Source organism: Cibotium barometz, unplaced genomic scaffold (assembly GCF_041138505.1).
Source record: "Cibotium barometz isolate CiBa-2024 unplaced genomic scaffold, ASM4113850v1 ctg203, whole genome shotgun sequence".
Lineage (NCBI taxonomy): Eukaryota > Viridiplantae > Streptophyta > Polypodiopsida > Cyatheales > Cibotiaceae > Cibotium > Cibotium barometz.
This window is the reverse complement of record NW_028229432.1, coordinates 698,274-709,885: the sequence shown is the minus strand read 5'-3', so window position 1 is coordinate 709,885 and position 11,612 is coordinate 698,274.

Below are 11,612 nucleotides of genomic sequence, written 5' to 3'. Positions count from 1 at the left end.
CTCATTATTTTGGCATTTGGCAATATAGGCATGAACAGATAAAGAATCCACAAGCTCCTCCCAGCCAGTCTCAAGACGTATACAATCACCTGCCTCATGCAAAGCTTGCTTAGACACCTTCTTTGATGCAATTAATTCCATTGTTGATGGCCAAAAATCCTCATTCTCATAATCTTCATCATTCTCAAATCCCTGCTTTAATTGACCAACCTTTAATCCATAGGTTGCTGCCTCAACCATAGAAATGGCATGACTAGCAGCCATATCCTCAACCAGCTTTTTCATCCCTCCTTTCCCAAAGTTTGTACTCAATGGAAGACCAGTCTCTGTAAGATGGATTTTCCCATCTTTGAAAAACACAAGTTGATTTTTAAGAGCTTCTTTATAGCTAGCACAATCCTTCTTTGCATGTTCTGGGTCATCACACCATATGCATCTATATGTAAACCCTTCTTTGCTTTGAGGCCTTTGCATAGAAGCCTGCCCCAATGGTAGACCTTTTTCTTCAATCCTGGACATCTTCAATTTTAGGTCACGCATACCCTTAATAAGCTCATCCATCGGCCCATCTACCTTTGGAATTGTAGCAGCTGGTTTGGGTAGATTCTCAGGGGTAACAGCAGTTATGGAGGTTGCAGAGCCCATCACCATTTTATCCCTCCTCCGCTGCCGCTTTGCTAACATGGTGACTGCATCCTCAACATCATTCCAATCACTCTTTAATCCCTGTTCTGTATCCTTATCCTCAAGGAGGATTTCCAATTTCTCTTGGAGATCTTTCCCAGCTGCTTGTAAGAAGAGCTCTGTTTTTTCTCTGTCCAAAGTTGTAAGCTCTATCCTTGACAGCTGGGCATAGCGCTTCTCAAACTCTCTTAGCAATTCTGTGGTAGAAATTCCCATTTTAGGTTTTGTGACCCATTCCAAGAAAGTTCGTTTGGTCACTCGCTCAGAATCTTCCATGAAATATTCATCCTTTAAAGCAAGCTTGAACTCCTCCCAATTTCTGCCACCATGTGCTATCTGCAATCCTCTTATGCGCTCTCTTATTTCAAGAACACATACCAGCTCGAAACTTCGAACCATATCCTCCTCAGTCACCTTGTTCAGCTCCATTTCCTTTATGTAATTGCGCAGGTACTTTGTGATGTCCTTCCCATCAAATTGATCCACCTTTTTCACAATTGATTGTAATGCTTTGGTCGTGGAAATTTGTCCCCTTTCAGCAGCTTGTTGCTGTTGCATGTACATGGTAAACATCTGAAACATCTGCATAACTCCGGGGTCAAAATGAACCCCTTGACCCTCAAAATTCTCAGCCATAGCTTCCTTGTATATTTCACCACACTCTCACCCCAGCAGTTTCACGTCGGGTTCACCAAAGAGCTGTCGTGACGTGTGCGGTATAGCCAGGAAAGTACGAGACTTCTAGCTGTGAGAGTAGGTGTCAAATCTAACAAGGAAACTCACACACAAATTTCCCCAAGAAGCATAGGACAAGTCCATTTTTAGTGACATATACATGTGTCAATTCATCTCAATACATCCTTGAATTCGTGTACCACGTGCTTGTCCCTTTCCAAGCTTAGATTCACTGGCTCCTTTTTCCAAATCCTTCAAGCCAATCACATGTAGGCATAGCTTAACCTTCAAATAATTCCAACATACATGTGCCCTTTTACATTCCACACATCCAGTGTCATTAATTCCATCATTTCAAGATGCTCTTTATCACCTGAAAACCTGCCTTTAAATTCTAACATCTCACAAACAAAAGATAACATAGCATATGTACCACATAATCATGTGATTTTTGAAAGTTCCATATCTTGCATTCCAAAACCCAGCTGAGTAGAATTTGAAATCCAAACTCCAAGATTCTCCAAAGTAATAAAAAAAAAGAGCTTACACAAGACCTTATTCCGAAAGCCTTTTGAGGAAAACCTTACGAATTTGAAATTCGTAAGTGTAAAAAAAACATTCACTTATCTTTTTAAAGGGAAAAGAAACGAATTTATGATTTTTCGCTTTTCTCTTTATTCGCCACCTTGCTGTAAGCGCCAGATTCAGAGTTCTTCACGTAGTATGAGGTTTTTTTTTGAAAATCGTATCATCTAATTGCTCTTCATTTCCTCTTCAATTTGAAATCCAGGACACCATGAACAGTCGCCATCCTCAAGAAATAGAAAGCTCTGGTGTTTTTCCACTCTTGTTATGATTTCTGCACATCTCCCCAAACTCTGATATGCGCTGCCGCCTATACTCTGGTTTTTCTCCCCTTTCCCGCAAGGAATGCGGCCTTCACCACTTTTGCAGCTTATGATTCGGAATTCCCTTTTTAAAAAAGCTGCGCTCGTTTATATTTTTCCTAACATCCAGAAATTTCCCAAAAAAAAAGCTGCGCTTGTTTATATTCCCTTTTTATACACATATGCTGCCACCCGCCAATCATGAACTCCTTAGACATAGATCTAAGGTCTCCTTCAATGACCTCATCGCATGAACCTAGCACGTAGTCGCTTGGACTCCTCTACTGATTACGATTGAGATTGAACAGAATAATCAAAGCACATTCCATGTGTATATTAATATATCCATCCACTCCCACAGAATAGTCTGGTGGTGATTTATCATGTCCATAAATGGCATAAGCACATACGAAGCATACTCGTCACATCGTCCACAGGCAGTGTAAAAGCTCCACTGTGCACCATTGCAACTGCCCACTTATATAGTCAAAATCTGCCCATGCCAGCTCTGGACCAACAAGCTGAGAGAAGCTCTTTTTGATGGCTCGACGGACTTGGATGAGTTCTCGCAACACTGGCTCCCACTGAATTTCTTTTAACTCATCTGGCATCAAACCTTTGCATTTCCATACATGTTAAGAAGGTTATTCCCTACTACAAGGTCCACCATATGCATAAAACACCATAATTCACACCACACTCATGTACAGAGGCTTCGAAACCTGGCTCAGCCTCAGCTCATCTTATTGAACCTCATTTACAATATGAACATATGTACTCAGGCATCATATAATGACTCATCATGGCACTTAACCCCATGCATCTGGATTTGTATTTGATGGCCTCACATGCATGGTTTCACACCATAGACGTGCCATGGCACGACAACGTGTGCTTAACATAGGCCGCAATGGCATATTGTCCTTTGTGATGGGAGGTTTGGTCCTTTGACAATCGTCACAACGTTTCACATATTCTTCGGCATCCATTTGTAAGGTTGGCCACCAAATCCCAGACCACCTAATCAACTTAGCTGTGGTATTGCCCAAAAAGTGTCCACCCCCGACACCTGCATGTGCATGAGTCAAGATTTTCAAGTAGTCAGCTTCACATACACACATGCGTAAGTTTCCATCCTTGCCCCTCTTGTAGAGTTGGCCCTCTATCAGCATATAGTTTGCCTCTTCAACTTTAATAGCACGCTTTCGATGTTTAGGAATTTTTTGATCAGAATGACCATGCTGAAGATAGTCCACAATATACTTACTCCAACTTGGTGTAGTTGAAATTTGGAATAATGTGACATTATGAATTGGCTGTTGAATTTGACATGAAGCACAGTTACGAACAAATTTTTCAGCATCCGCATGCATGGTAGGCCACCATTGCCCATCCTGAGATATACGTCGCACACAAGTAGTAGCTGATGCATGGATTCCATCGATACCTGCATGTGCCCATTCCAAGATTTCCTCATATTGGTCAGGGTTAGGTATGAGTCTCAACACTCCATCATTACCCTGACGATATAATCTTCCTGAGATTAACTTGAATGGTCGCCATAGGTCCACATTAGGACCTGCTAGTTGTATCTGCCCACTTGTCAAAATCTCTAAGATGGGTTCAGACCATTTAGGAGCTGTCTCTACAAGGAAAAGTGTTGAATCTAACATATCATCATCCACACCCACCACAGGAGCTTTGCCAGAGGTGATTCGAGACAAATGATCTGCCCTAAGATGAGTTGTTCCTTTTCGAACTGCCACTTCAAAATCAAACTCAAGAAGGATGATAAACCACCTCACAATCCTTCCAGTTGCACAAGGCTTATTCACCAAATATAGCAATGCTTGATGGTCCACAAAAAATATGAATTTGTTTGCCAAAAGGTAATGGCAAAACTTTTTCACTGCATATATCATGGACAATCCTTCTCTTTCTGTTGTGGTGTAATTCTTCTCAGCATTGTTCAACTGTTGACTAGCATATGAGATTGGGAAATCCTTATTATGTTCTCCCGATTGAGCCAAAATACATCCAATTGCAAAGTTTGAAGCATCAATATGGACATGAAAGATTTGGTTCCAATCTGGTGCCCGTAAGATGGGTGCAGTCACTAATGCTTTGCTTCAACTTTTCAAAGGATTCCACACTCATCAGTTCAATTAAACTTTACAAGAAGAGTATATAATGGTCCGGGCTAGGACAGCGTACATGTAGATGAATCGACGATAATAGCCACAATGTCCCATGAATGTTTGTATCCCTTTAGGGTTGATAGGTCGAGGTAATGATACAATGACATCAATTTTATCCATATCTGTTGAAATCCCATTGCGAGAAACAATATGGCCCAAGATTTTTCCTTGCCTTACCATGAATTTGCACTTGTCAGGATTCAAGCATATACGATAAAGTTGACACTTTTGAAACACAAGTCTGAGGTGTTCTATATGATCATCACGCTCTTGTGAGTGAACACATAAATCATCCATGAAGATCTCAAGAAATTGCCTAAGGTACTCCTTGAATACATGACTCATTAACCGCTGAAAGGTTGCTGGTGCATTTGTTAGACCAAATGGCATAACACGATAGGCAAAGATGCCATCTTCACAGTAGCAAAGGCTGTCTTGTGTTGATCCTTTGGATCAATTGACACTTGATTGTAACCGGAGAATCCATCCAAGAAACTATATACCTTTTTCCCTGCAATTCGTTCGAGAACATGATCCGTGATTGGAAGTGGGTAATGATCACGCACAGTAGCTGCATTTACCTTCTTGAGGTTTACACATACTCGAAGTTTTTCATTTTTCTTGGGCACCACTACAATAGGGGAGACCCATTCAGTGTGTTCAATCTCATAGATAAATTCTGCCTCTAAGAGCTTGTCTATTTCTTCCTTTATCTTCCGTGCAAAATTCTCATTGTAAGTATAAGGACGTTGCTTGTAAGGCTTTGCATCCTCTCGCAATGGAATCGTATGCTGACATATGCTTGGATCAACTCCTTTGAGGTCTTTATAACTCCAAGCAAAAACATCGCGATACTCCTTTATTGTTTGAATTCATAACTTCTCCTCATCTAAGGACAAGTCTGTGGCAATCCACACATAGCGAGGCTCTTCTCCTTGCTTAGCAATATCAATCTTTTTTGCATCTTCTGGACTATCATATGAAACCCCTGGCGCACGCTTGGTTTTTGTCGCATGGGCTGTTGAAGAACAATCTTCCGATCTTGAAGAGTGTATTGTGTGAAGTTAGGGGGAACATTGAGACCCTGTTCTTGTCCACTTGAGTCGTCACTCATTGAAGACCATGTGGTTTTGAGCTCTCCTTTGCCATCTTGCATCAGATTTTTTTGTTCAACCGTTATCTTTGCACTTCCGACACTCTCTTTTGAATCGGTTTTAGACTTGAGTTTTGGTTTTTGTTTCTTCATTTTTTTACGATTTTTGCTAACTGTTTTTAGCTTTTCTCCTACTTGGAATCCATCTGATCATTTTACTTGGTCTTTGATACTATCTTGTGCTTGGACATAGTATAGGTATCCGTTCTTTCCTGAGAAGTGAGGTGGTGGTCGAGAGTGTTCACTCTTAGACTCCTCCTTTTCTTTTTGTAGTCTCTCACGTCGTTCCCTCTCATCTTGTTTACGGATTCTCTTATGGCTCTTACAGCATTTACGTTTAGGTCGGCTTCGAGGGATCTCTACTTGAACCTCCCTTCCTCTCAAGAGTAGGCGTGCCTTTCCTAACTCTTCCTCAGGGATTATCACATTATTATCAAAATCAGAGTCCCATCCATCTTCCTTATCAGCATCATTAGCAGATTCGAGTGTTAAACCCTCCAGTGAGACTTCCTCGACATGCAGTGCTGTTGTGGATGCATTCCTATAGTACAAATCATCTAGAAGGTCACGTGGTTGTACCATTCGTGTAGGAATAATGTCATATCCATCTGAGTCACAAAATTGAATTAGCTTAGGTAAAGCACATGTCGATAATGTCGCAAGGACATGACTCCATTCTAGTGAATCAATTAAGTGCTTAGGGAAGGGTTGTGGAATGTATGTCTCGTCTGATACACTTCGATTACCCTTAAGTCTCTCAGTGTTGAAATCCTTACATGAGGCTCCACACATCCACAGATCTTCTCGCCCATCTGACAATGTAACTCTTGAGCCCTCAGATGAAGCAGAATCAAACTCATCTATTGGAGACCTTGTTACATCACGATAGGAGTGATTCCTTAGGTTGACCCTTGTGAGATGACAGAATCATGTCGGAGGTACAAATAATTATATCCCCAATCTTGAATCATTTGAAATTGTCGCATGAATGGTCTACCCAATATCACTTCATAGTTTGGAAGTTTTCCAAAATCCACTACTGCAAAGGTGTGCTCATATTCAATCCCACATGTGGTGACCAATATGTTCTCAAGTAGCCCAAGGGGATGTTCTAAGCTTCCATCTGCTAGCTGCAAGCGCATCCTGGTACTCCTAATGGCTGGTTTGCCCCATTTTTCCCAAATGGACCTTGTCACAATGCCCACTCCTGCACCACTATCAAGTATTGCAGTTGAAGCTACTTTTCGCACTTCTAATGGGAGGGTAGCATTTCCCTGATCGTCCTCACAAAATTTTCCTACTTTGTTGATAGGAACAGGCATAACATGCTTTGTCTCAGGGTGTATAGTACAATGATGGTGACCCTTTTGTAGCAATACCTGCTCTGACAAACATGTGGCAATATCATTCCACAACTCAGGTCGAAGCTTTATCAAATCAAGAAAAGGTAAGGTACAAGCTACTGGTGCTCACAAAATAGCTTGCACGATACCCATATCCATCTCCTTTGTCAACCTTTTATGCATGGAGGGTATCCTCAAGGTTTGAGAACAGTTCTCATATTCTCCCAAATATGATGGTAAGGCTTTCATTGTATGCTTACTTCTAGGAGAAACAATTGTTTGAACTTCCTCCTGGATGCTTGGGCGTCTAAAGTTGTTTTCTGTGCCCTTGGTAAAATCCACCTCAGAGAATGGAGGTGAACTAATAGAGGACATGTTCTCATTAACTTTCTCATGAACTGCTGCCCACATCTCATTTGCCATGTCCTCGTTAGCATCAATAACTTCATCATTGCATGGGAAGACAAGGCTAGGTGGTGGCAGAATTCCTTCCTTAAATGGGGTGTCAATTGGTGCAGACCTCTCGCTATGAGATTGTGAGATGAGCTCACTTCTCATTTCCCGACTTGATGACGCTTCTGGTATGGTTTCTAATGTTGGCTTAAGAGAGGTTGGGCCCCGAGGAATAGGTGGAGGTGGTCCCTCAAGTATTGACTGAGCTTCCCTAATGAGTTGCTGATGTACAGCTAGATTGATCTTCTCCTCACGAGGGTTTGGGTATTCTTGAAGCTTCTTGGGTAGCTCAGATAAAGCTGCAATGCGACTTCTATGAGCATCAATGATGGCATCTAAAGTCTCATTCACCTTATCCACAAAAACAGAACCCCCAGAACTATCCTCAGTCGTACTAGCCTCATCTTGTTTAGCACTAGGCCCAGGTTGAGGTTGATGCTCCTCATGCACTTCTTGGGATGTAAAAGTTTGATCCCTCATGTTTTGTTTAGAGGCTTCTTGAGAACTAGTGGATGCACTTTTAGTTTGCTTGTTGCGGTTCTTTTTCCTCCTAGTGGTCCTTTTTCTATTGGAATGTAGGGTCTTGTCCACTAGATTTGCCTTTGCATCCCTAGTTCGAGGTGTCTTATCAGTCTGTATTTCGGCATTTCGTGTCTGTGATCTAGTCATGACTCTAAGTGGCACGACATCCTCATTCTCAGATGAAGGTGGCGATGGAACTGCCCCTACAACGTTTAGTGAGACCTTTGGTTGAGAGGTGCCTTCCTCATGTGGTTTCAGCAAACAATCCTTTGGGAAGTGTTCTACACAACACCCTAGACAATATCTTTCTATTGGTGGAAACTGTGGTACTGTTGTATTGGATCGAGCTGCTTGCCTTGAGCGATGTGGACAATCACAAGCCCAATGGGGTTCTCCGCACTCATAACAGGGGCCCATTAGTTTGGCTTCTACTTTCCTTTGCTTCCATTGACCTGAGGGGCCTGGAGTCCTAGGTTGGTAGCCGCCTAGCAACATCAAAGAATTTTGTTCCCCTGGTTGAGTGTCCAGTGCTTGGCTTTGATATGCGGGACTTTCAAAGAGATTTTCCTTGGATGAATATGATGCATATTCGGTCGTCCTTCACATAGCTTGGGTTCGTGCTTGCTCTTGTGCCATCGGTGGCTTACGTTCAAAATTAGTATACTGTTGATGCATTTGTGGAGCCACTCCACCCCTTTGCTGCTCACGCTCCTGTCTCATTCTTGTAATGCGAGTACATTCCTGTGTGGTGTGGGTAAAGTTCCAAGCAGCACAGGCTTGGTACCACTTTTTTGTGGGTTGGTTTGTGACTAGAGGAGAAAAGGTATTACATTCTTCAGTTTTATGGTTACCGCCACATGCTCCACAAAGATGAGGACCTGTAGGTAGTACACTCCTCATTCGCTGCTACTGTTGTTGTGGCTGCATGGGTGGGCGATAGGTCTGTCCCAATCTCCTTAGTACTAGGTTAGCTATCTGGTCTGGATTTACTAGGGCACTAGACCCTGAACTTTGGTCATCACCCCACTGATCTCTAGGTTTCACCTCAGGGCCAGTACCATCTTGGAATTTGAAGTTATCTGTGAAATCCATAGCATCATGGCAACACTCACATTGAAATTTGTATGCTTATTTGCATAGAGATGTGTATGCAGTGTTGAATTTTTGAGTCCTTTTAAGAAGAAAGAAATTAATCGACTCTGGGCGGGCTTCTCATCTTCTGGGCAACGATTAATGTACTGCTTCATCCTATTTACACAATCTCTAACACTCTCATTCTCACCTTGCTTGAAAGAGTAGATGTTTGCTACCGTGTCATGCTGAATCCCCATCAAGGAAAAAGCAGCAATGAATCTCTCTTCCAAAACTCGTAAAGAAGATTTGTCTGAAGCCTCTAGTGCCTGAAACCAAGCAAGGGCCTTTCCCTCAAGAGTGAGCCCAAATCCTTCAATTTGAGTATGCTTGTCAGCCACTTGCTCAGCTCGAACTGCTTGCCTAAATGCTGCTACATGGTCATATGGATCTCCCAACCCTTCATACTTCTTTACCAGTTTCTGAAGAGTTGATGGCCTTACTTGTCTTGAATACTCATCATAGGGCCTAGGGCCTCTCACTCTTAGTGGGAATTGTTCCTCTCTTTGGTAAGATGGTCCACATGCATCCCAAATTGGTGTGGGTCCCCTATTACCAGCCTCACCAACCCCCTCCAAAGATCTTGTCACCCGCATTTCAGGAGGTGCATTTATGGGAGGCCGAGTTGGCTCCCCTACCCTCCGATTGTCATAGTGAGAAAAATGTTGTTGTGGTGTGATCTGTGGTCGCACTTTTGGTGTAGGATAATATCTTGGTGCTAGAGTTGGGCTACTTGCAGTGGTCCACTTTGATGTTGAGGGTCCCTCTCTAGTGAACTCTCGTAGGGGAGGAGCAACAGTTTCTCCAAGAAAGGCTGTCTCTCCTGGTTTAGCTGTATTTGTTGAGGACACTTCCATGAATAATGGTTGTCCTTTCCACGTGAGCTCCCGAATCTCCTTCCAATCATTGGCCCATTTTTCAACGATTCGGTTCATGTGTCCTACAAGCTTCTCAACTACCACCACCAGTGCTAGAGGAAGATCTAGCTCTAGCAATCTAGTTGTGGCATAATATCCCTCTAAAGAGTCCTTATAGACCTCTTGAAGTGGGTCATCCTGTAAGACCTTTGTCACTGGAATTTGTCGTACAAACTCCCATTGGTTCTCAGCCCCCTGATCCATTTTTCTCTTGCCTTTCCTATCCCTTTCCAAATTTAGATCTACAAGAAGTAAATCATCTATGGATGGCTTTGAGGACTGGGCATTGGATGGTCCTGGCATGTCCGGCTCAATGAGCCAGTCATCTCTAGACTCCCTTGCTCTGGAAAGCTTCGATAAGTCTAAGAACTCGGTTTTAGAGAGCTCCCCTAATTTGTCTACATTCTCTGGATGGTAGGTGACTTTGTAGCGAACACCATCTCCACCCATGTACATGTTACCCTGGTCATTGACTAGAGGTGCTCTATCAAGTTCTGAGAAAAAGTCTGTGATCTTAACAAGATACCGTTGTTGTGGATCCCTAAAGATCTCAGCTCCTTGAGCATTCGTGTAGACATATTGGAGTCTCACATTGAGTGTTAACCCCATGGTGTCAGCTTCAAATGGATTAAAAGATCTTGTGGGTGTCCTATTTGGGGCTAAGAGATGACTATTTGACGGCCCTAGATTGTCCATGGACAATGAGCTAGTTGTTCTGGAAAAGGTATCGGATTGGGATTCGGAAAAGGTTTCAGCAATATCTGCCAAATTTCCTACCGATTGGGTCCCACTTTCCTGCGTAGGTACTCTAGAAGGTGCCCTAGGCCCTATGGCAGAGTCTATAAGACGTCCCGACCGCAAGTGCATAAGGTCAAATTTTTTTGGTTTTTTTTTGTTTTGTTTTTTTTAATATATATATATATATATATATATATATATATATATATGTATGTATATATATATATATTTTATCCTACCTAACCACTAAATGCAACTAAAATGAGTATGTGTGTAACTATCTTTTTTTTTATTTTTTTATGATTTTATTTTTTTTACTTTACTTTTTTTTCTTTTTTTCTAATTACACAAAAATATGAATTACGCTAAAAAAATACTAATTATGCACAAAATTACAAAAATTTTAAAACAATGCAAGTTACTCTAATTATGCAAAAATTACAAAAATTTAAGAAAATAAAAAGTTATAAAATATGCAAAAAATTTGGATTCCTCAAAAATATTTATAGATTTTTTTTTAAAATTTCTATTTCTATTATTTTCTTTTCTTCTATCTCCTTTTTTTTAAATTTTTAGTTTTCTTCTTTTTTTTATTTTTTTAATTTTTTTTCTTACTGATTACACAAAAATACTAACTATGCACAAAATTTCAGAAATTCTAAAAAAATTCAAGTTACACTAATTATGCAAAATTTTATAGAAATTTAAAAAAATGAAAAGTGGACTCAAAATACAAACACAATTTTTTTTTTTGTTTTTGTTTTTGTTTTTTTCTTTCTTTCTTTCCTTCTTTTCTTTTTTTAAAAAAAAATATATTTTTTTATTATTTTGTTGTTTTTTTATTATTACTATATTTTTAAAAAAAATACAAAAACATGAAAAAGTAATAAAAAATAATTTAAAAAAACAAA